The following is an 8,756-nucleotide window of genomic DNA, read 5'->3' on the forward strand; positions in this document are numbered from 1 at the left end:
TCCTATGTACTTCTTCTTGTCATATTTTTATCATATGTTTGCATCAACTTTTTCCATGCCATTTTTCTATTTCTACTTACCTCAACTTCAGGGACCAAGTGATATTGGAAAGTAAATGTTTAAACTTCATCTCACAGCTCTTCTACCATATTGCTTTCTTTTTGCGAACTGATTTTTCCAATGAGTAAAAATGTTCTTAAAGTTAAGGTGAGGCTAAGTTAAAATATTGTATGAAACTTGGCCCTGTGACGGTGCTCTCACCTCAGAGTCAAAGTTCAGAGAACCAAGCTTGCCGTCTTTCACATGGAATATGGTTCATGTCCACCAGAAAGGGCTAGTAGGGGCTTGGTATATGTCAAAATAGATCACCTAATTATTCATCTCAATGCTTTTTTTTAGAACTGCATTTGCCTTCATAACAGTGATTACTTTTTCCAGCATTCCAACTTTAGTAATACTGGAAGTTGCTTAGACCAGCATCCAACAGGTAATAAAGTTCTTGGGCAACCATAAGAACAGAGGAAGCATTAAAATGTTGCAGCAGGAACCTTTCCTGCCTAATGTTCCTCCTTCAACTAGCACGGACAAAAACAGATTATCCAGTCATTTGTCTAAGAATGTGGCTTTTTTTTTCCGGATTCCATTATGTACTCAGTGTTGTTTTTCTTGAGTTGTTAGAGTGAAGTGTTGCTGCAGAATTCTCACCACCTCCTTCTGATTTGCACAGAATGATGCAGCAATTGCTTTCACTAACGGCCAAAGTTAGTGATAGCAATTGCTGCACCATTCAAATCGCCATAGTAAAAATGAAAATGCCACAAATGATTGCTACTCACAGTTCATAACTTATTAAATATTGATGATTGAAGATTTTTGGAAGTTCTTAAAGTTTAAAGTTTATTTAATAATATCACAAGTAGGCTTACATGAACAGTGCAATGAAGTTACTGTGAAAATCAACTTTCCACATCTATTTCACATCCACTGACTTTACTTCTTACTATGATAATAGAATTCAACTGGCAATGATGGGAAGGAGCTAAACAACCGTTCAGGCTGCTTCCCAAATTGGACAATTATAACCAATCCTGTACTAAGTTGTAAAAATGATCTTGCAATGCACATATTCTGGCACAACCATTGCTACAGCATGACAATTTGCAGTGACCACGCTTTTGATTTTCAAAGATGTAGCAAAAGAAAGTGTACTATAAAGGGTTATCAGAGAGGATATGCTATTGTATGACATAGATGATGATGGACCACTGACATGAATCAGTCATTACAAATTTGGTGGAGTTTTTTGAGGAAGTGACAAAAACGGTTGATGAAGGAAGGGCCGTGGATGTCGTCTATATGGATTTCAGTAAGGGATTTTACAAAGTCCCACATGGCAGGTTGGTTAAGAAGGTTAAGGCTCATGGGATACAAGGAGAAGTGGCTAGATGGGTGGAGAACTGGCTTGGCCAGTTGACTCATGGTGAACAATCACTGAAACAACTCTATGATGACATCAACAAGTTCCATCCCACCATCAGGCTCACCATAGACTACTCTCCGGAATCGGTTGCATTCTTGGACACACGCATCTCCATTAAGGACGGTCACCTCAGCACCTCACTGTACCGCAAGCCCACGGATAACCTCACGATGCTCCACTTCTCCAGCTTCCACCCTAAACACGTTAAAGAAGCCATCCCCTACGGACAAGCCCTCCGTATACACAGGATCTGCTCGGATGAGGAGGATCGCAACAGACACCTCCAGACGCTGAAAGATGCCCTCATAAGAACAGGATATGGCGCTAGACTCATTGATCAACCGTTCCAACGCGCCACAGCGAAAAACCGCACCGACCTCCTCAGAAGACAAACACGGGACACAGTGGACAGAGTACCCTTCGTTGTCCAGTACTTCCCCGGAGCGGAGAAGCTACGGCATCTCCTCCGGAGCCTTCAACATGTCATTGATGAAGACGAACATCTCGCCAAGGCCATCCCCACACCCCCACTTCTTGCCTTCAAACAACCGCACAATCTCAAACAGACCATTGTCCGCAGCAAACTACCCAGCCTTCAGGAGAACAGTGACCATGACACCACACAACCCTGCCACAGCAACCTCTGCAAGACGTGCCGGATCATCGACACAGATGCCATCATCTCACGTGAGAACACCATCCACCAGGTACACGGTACATACTCTTGCAATTCGGCCAACGTTGTCTACCTGATACGCTGCAAGAAAGGATGTCCCGAGGCATGGTACATTGGGGAAACTATGCAGATGCTCGACAACGGATGAATGAACACCGCTCGACAATCACCAGGCAAGACTGTTCTCTTCCTGTTGGGGAGCAATTCAGCGGTCACGGGCATTCGGCCTCTGATATTCGGGTAAGCATTCTCCAAGGCGGCCTTCGCGACACACGACAGCGCAGAGTCGCTGAGCAGAAACTGATAGCCAAGTTCCGCACACACGAGGACGGCCTCAACTGGGATATTGGGTTCATGTCACACTATTTGTAACTCCCACAGTTGCGTGGACCTGCAGAGTTTCACTGGCTGTCTTGTCTGGAGACAATACACATCTTTTTAGCCTGTCTTGATGCTCTCTCCACTCACATTGTTTTGTTTCTTAAAGACTTGATTAGTTGTAAGTATTCGCATTCCAACCATTATTCATGTAAATTGAGTCTGTGTCTATATAAGCTCTGTTTGTGAACAGAATTCCCACTCACCTGAAGAAGGGGCTTAGAGCTCCGAAAGCTTGTGTGGCTTTTGCTACCAAATAAACCTGTTGGACTTTAACCTGGTGTTGTTAAACTTCTTACTGTGTTGGCCATAGGAGACAGAGGGTAGCGGTCGAAGGGTATTTTTCCGGCTGGAGGTCTGTGACCAGTGGTGTTCCGCAGGGCTCTGTACTGGGACCTCTGCTATTTGTGATATATATAAATGATTTGGAAGAAGATGTAACTGCTGTAATCAGCAAGTTTGCGGATGACACGAAGATGGCTGGACTTGCGGATAGCGAAGAGCATTGTCGGGCAATACAGCAGGATATAGATAGGCTGGAAAATTGGGCGGAGAGGTGGCAGATGGACTTTAATCCGGATAAATGTGAAGTGATGCATTTTGGAAGAAATAATGTAGGGAGGAGTTATACAATAAATGGCAGAGTCATCAGGAGTATAGAAACACAGAGGGACCTAGGTGTGCAAGTCCACAAATCCTTGAAGGTGGCAACACAGGTGGAGAAGGTGGTGAAGAAGGCATGTGGTATGCTTGCCTTTATAGGACGGGGTATAGAGTATAAAAGCTGGAGTCTGATGATGCAGCTGTATAGAATGCTGGTTAGGCCACATTTGGAGTACTGCGTCCAGTTCTGGTCGCCGCACTACCAGAAGGACGTGGAGGCGTTAGAGAGAGTGCAGAGAAGGTTTACCAGGATGTTGCCTGGTATGGAGGGTCTTAGCTATGAGGAGAGATTGGGTAAACTGGGGTTGTTCTCCCTGGAAAGACGGAGAATGAAGGGAGATCTAATAGAGGTGTACAAGATTATGAAGGGGATAGATAGGGTGAATGGTGGGAAGCTTTTTCCCAGATCAGAAGTGACGTTTCCCACCCTTTCGCCAGGTTTTCCAAGCTTTTGTATGGATAACTTGGTGCTACTCTGAGGGGTCACGGGCTCAAGGTGAGAGGGGCGAAGTATAACTCAGATATTAGAGGGATGTTTTTTACACAGAGGGTGGTGAGGGCCTGGAATGCGCTGCCAAGAAGGGTGGTGGAGGCAGGCATGCTGACATCATTTAAGACTTACCTGGATAGTCACATGAGCAGCCTGGGAATGGAGGGATACAAACGATTGGTCTAGTTGGACCAAGGTGCGGCACAGGCTTGGAGGGCCGAAGGGCCTGTTTCCTGTGCTGTACTGTTCTTTGTTCTTTATGTGTTAGACGCTTGAGTGAGAGAGAGGTTGGAATACCATACCTCGGAGCGATGTACGTACTCTGTAACCTGCTCAGATGTATTTGATTTGATTTGATTTATTTTTGTTAAATGTATTGAGATACAGTGAAAAGTATTGTTCCTTTCGTGCTGTAGAAGCAAAGCATACTGTTCATAGAGAAGGTAAAGAAAGGGTGCAGAGCGGTCATAAGTTTTAAGTTTATTTATTAGTGTCACAAGTAGGTTTACATTAACACTGCAATGAAGTTTCTGTGAAAATCCCCCAGTTGCCACACTCCAGCGCCTGTTCAGGAACACTGAGGGAGAATTTAACATGGCCAATGCACCTAACCATCACGTCTTTCAGACTGTGGGTGGAAACCACAGCACCCTGAGGAAACCCATGTAGACATGGGGAGAATGTGCAAACTCCGCACAGACCCAAGCCGGGAATCGAACCTGGGACCATGGCACTGTGAGGCAGTAATACTAACCACTGTGCCACCATGCTGCCCCTCAGCTAGGGTATAGAGAAAAATCAACTTAATATGGGGTACGTCCATTCAAAAGTCTGATGGCAGCAGAAAAGAAGCTGTTCTTAAGTCAGTTGGTATGTAATCTCAGACTTTTGTATCTTTTTTCCGATGGAAAAAGGTGGAAGAGAGTATGTCCAGGGTGTGTGGGGTCCTTGATTTTGCTGGCTGCTTTTCTGAGGCAGCGTGAAGTGTAGACAGAGTCAATGGATGGGAGGCTGGTTTGTATGATGGACTGGGCTTTGTTCACAACCCTTTGTAGTTTCTTGAGGTCCTCGTCAGAGCAGGAGCCATACCAAGCTGTTATACATCCAGAAAGGCTGTTTTCTCTGGTGCATCTGTAAAAGTAGAACAAATAGACAAGTGCTAAACAGACCCCAGGGTAGATCTCCAGTCTATCTACTAACTATGTCCCACAGACGACCATCTAGAACATGGCAGCAATGGAGACATCAATGTAAAAAAAAACACCGGCATTATCGAAGGAACCATAGAGTGAAGAACACCTTGATAACAGCTCGGAATAAATTACTTGAAAAAGGTGACACAGTAGACAGAGATAAGATGACCATCCCTCATGAGCAGTCCCTTCCCTGACCAATTGACAGCCTTGACGGCCCTCAGAGAGGTCAGCAGTAGAAGTTATGGGAACAGTATTTTCTCTGGTATTGAGAACATCAGACATCATGAAAAAGAGCAGAAGCATCAAATCGGTTCCTTTCTTTATGCTGTAGATACAGTAGCAGACAGTTTCCTTCTAAAGCTGGGGGTGCATGAGTCCACCTTGGACTTTGAGTTCAAGCGTTTGACACTTAGTTTAAAGCCTTTGACACTTAGCCCAAAAAATACTTCGTAACTGAACAAGCAAGTTTGAACCAGCAGTGGCAATGACCTGGGGAATTGATTGAATTATTTTTAACCAACTTACATTGCATAGCTAGTTCTTGAGGATACAGTGCACTGAAGGATATGCCAATCTTGATTGCAGAGTCCGAAATGAAAAGCTTTTTGATCTTTTGCCAACCAATAGTGATCTTACTTTGGGTTGAGTGATCCAGTATGCGAGACGTGTTGCGCTTAGAGAGTTTAATCGGGCAATAACTTGGTGCTACTCTGAGGCTTCACATGATGCCATTGACTGGAAAGACCCATGGGCAGTGACATCATCCATACAAAAGCTTGGAAAACCTGGCGAAAGGGTGGGAAACGCTAGCCCAGCAGCCATCTTGAGATGCTTGCATTGTGTGGCGAAAACCCAGCAGAGACACCAGAGACAGCAGAGCTGTCCAGCATGAGGTGCAGAATGCTTCCAGAGCAGTAAAACTGAACACTTCAAGCATTTCTGCAAATCCAACAGTTTTAATTAAAGTTGAAGACAAGCAAATATTTATAAAACACACTCAGATAAAAAGAAAATTACAGAGTTCGTTAGTCTCAGTCCAGACTATTGGTCCATTACAATGCAAGCTCAAGGCTTCAATACCATCTTTAAAATTGATACTGGAGCTACTGTTAACATATTACCAGATGAGCTCAACTGGTTTCATCCAGTGACCCTTCATCCATCCGACGTCAAATCACAAGGTCCGGGTGGCATAGACCTTCTGATTAAAGGTAGAATCATTGCTCCTGTTTGCTACAAGGGGTGACAGATCATTGATTTTCTCAATGTTTTTTACAATTATTGTCCATCTTTATTGAGTGGTTACAGTGGCATGTTTCTAGTAATAGGAAAAACAGATGATTTTACCCACCATTTGGACAACACGCTGTCTTTTATACGACACATCTTCAACCTTTTGTTTAGAAATGGTGGGACTTCAGCCTTCAGAAGCTGTGACAGAATCTTTAGCACTTTAGGAAGCTGCAGAATAGCAACCTTGTCCCTGAGTTAATTGTCTACAGGAAATTCCTCTCATGACAGAAGATAAGGCTGTCTCGTCTCTAAATCTTCAACAATTTTTCCTAATGCCCAGAGTGGAGCTGCCTCACAGAGAGAATTGTAGCTCTCTAACCATTGCCTGCAGAAAATAAACAGTCCACCTAAAATATCATTGGGAAATCATCTCTTCTGCTTTTCCTGATAATCTTGTAGGAATTTGGTCACCTTTCTTTCCTTCGCTGTCTCAGTTCGTTGAAATCTTGGATCTTCAATCTCTTTTCAGTCTTCGATACAGCAGTGGATGATACAGCTGTGACTTTTTTTCTGATAGTTGGAGATCAATCCTCTTCTGAAGGAGTTTCCCAGTGTGCTTTGAGGGAGCAAAAAAGTTCCTCAGTCTCCTGAATTCTTCTTTTCTAAACCCAGAAGGTCCAAAGGTCAATGTTCTTCAGTCTCCTCTATTGGATCAGTCTTTTGTTGTAAAGTCTTTGTTGTCTTTGCAGTTCATACATCCTGAAACCTACAATCTGCTTACCAGCAATGATATTAGAGTGTTGTCCTATTTTGCAGATCATGCTGTCCTACTAAGTGCAGAAGAAAGCCTTCATATTTCCGAGATGTCTTCCTTAAGGGTCTGGAGTACTATAGGGATTGAATTCGCCTGGATTGTAACTTGGGGAGGGGAAGAGTAGGCGTTGGATTTAGGTGGAATCTGTGATTAAAAAATGGGAGTTACAAAAATGCAATGTAAATAGAAATTCTTCCATCCTCTGCTGGCTGGTTCAATAGTAGGCAGGAGCAAGGAGGGGGAAATTGCCAGGGGGCCCAAAAATCCAATTTATGCCAGTGTGAATTTCCTAGTGCCCACCATGGCAGATCAGGAAACCCACCAGTGGCTGGCATGAAATTGGGATGCAGATGAGGGCCAGACCTAAATCTTCCCCCACAGCCGATTCTCCACAACTCCATGAGAAATACCTAGCAGTCTAGAACATGTCTGGTACAACATGGCATGCCAATGTCAAGACTTACCTGGAGAATGCCTGGGATTGCATCCGGAGTACAGGATAGAAGCCATCAGTGACCCTGGGATTCTGGGACATCACAGCAGTGGGCGGGGGAGAGCTCATATCAGGAGCATCTTCCAGCTTCAGTTCACTGAGGAGGTCCATTTTCCAGCCTCAAAGTGTTCCCAGGGATCTATCTTCCTTCGTCAGAATGTTTTTTGGTTTGATTTGATTTATTATTGTCACATGTATTGGCATCCAGTGAAAAGTATTGTTTCTTGCGTGCTATACAGACAAAGCATACCGTTCATAGAAAAGGAAATGAGAGAGTGCAGAATGTAGTGTTACAGTTATTGATAGGGTGTCGAGAAAGATCAACTTAATGCGAGGTAGGTCCATTCAAAAGTCTGATGGCAGCAAGGAAGAAGCTGTTCTTGAGTCGGTTGGTATGTGACCTCAGACTTTTGTATCTTTTTCCCGGCAGAAGAATGTCCGGGGTGCGTGGGGTCCTTAATTATGATGGCTGCTTTGCCAAGGCAGTGGGAAGTGTAGACAGAGTCAATGGATGGGAGGCTGGTTTGCATGATGGATTTTTTTATTTATTTATCCAATTCAATCAAATCAAGTCCAATTCAGAGTCTCAACAAGTGAGACATTCCCAATCCAAGCTGACAAGACAGGGCTCTCATCTCCTGTCTTGGGCTTGATCTACATGATCCAAGCTGACTGGAGTAGGCATTGTACCTCCTCCAAGGCTTGATCTCATTTGCATCTTAGCCAAAAGGCTGAGATGCCACTTTTAAAAATTGCTTCAAATGAAGCTAAAATGTAACCTAATGACTTCAACCAAGTACAGCATGTTGATACTACACTTGATCTTAGCCAAAAGGCCGAGAAGCAATGGATTTTTAAAAAAAATCCAATTCAATCAAATCAAGTCCAATTCAGAGTCTCAACAAGTTGAGACATTCCCAATCCAAGCTGACAAGACAGGGCTCTCATCTCCTGTCTTGGGCTTGATCTAGAAGTGATGGATTGGGCTACATTCACAACCCTTTGTAGTTTCTTGGGCAGAACAGGAGCCATACCAAGCTGTGATACAGCCAGAAAGAATGCCTTCTATGGTGCATCTGTAAAAGTTGGTGAGAGATACCAGCAGGGGGCTTCTAGCAAGGTTCTTGACTGGTGTAATGCCAGTTGCGAGTCTCCCAACCACTTTTTTTAGCGCAATCAGCTCCGCACTGGAAATTAGCATGGAGCTGATTATCATATTGAAATTAGGATTTAGTATTCTCTGGACCTGTTGTGGCACATATTGGGGGTGGCGATCAGAGTGGAGGGAGGAACCTGCTGCCACTGTGCAAGTGGGTTGGGTGGGTGGGGGAGG

The 8,756-nt window shown here is 44.1% G+C and overlaps 1 non-coding gene across 1 annotated transcript; it reads right to left on the reverse strand.

The window, feature by feature from the left end:
• Window positions 1-8,072: 8,072 nt before the first annotated feature.
• LOC144505688 (U2 spliceosomal RNA) lies at window positions 8,073-8,271 on the reverse strand. The gene has a single exon (XR_013499839.1). It is a non-coding gene; the product is annotated as a U2 spliceosomal RNA (small nuclear RNA).
• Between the last annotated feature and the right edge of the window lie 485 nt (window positions 8,272-8,756).

Source organism: Mustelus asterias, chromosome 16, assembly GCF_964213995.1.
Source record: "Mustelus asterias chromosome 16, sMusAst1.hap1.1, whole genome shotgun sequence".
Classification (NCBI taxonomy): Eukaryota; Metazoa; Chordata; class Chondrichthyes; order Carcharhiniformes; family Triakidae; genus Mustelus; species Mustelus asterias.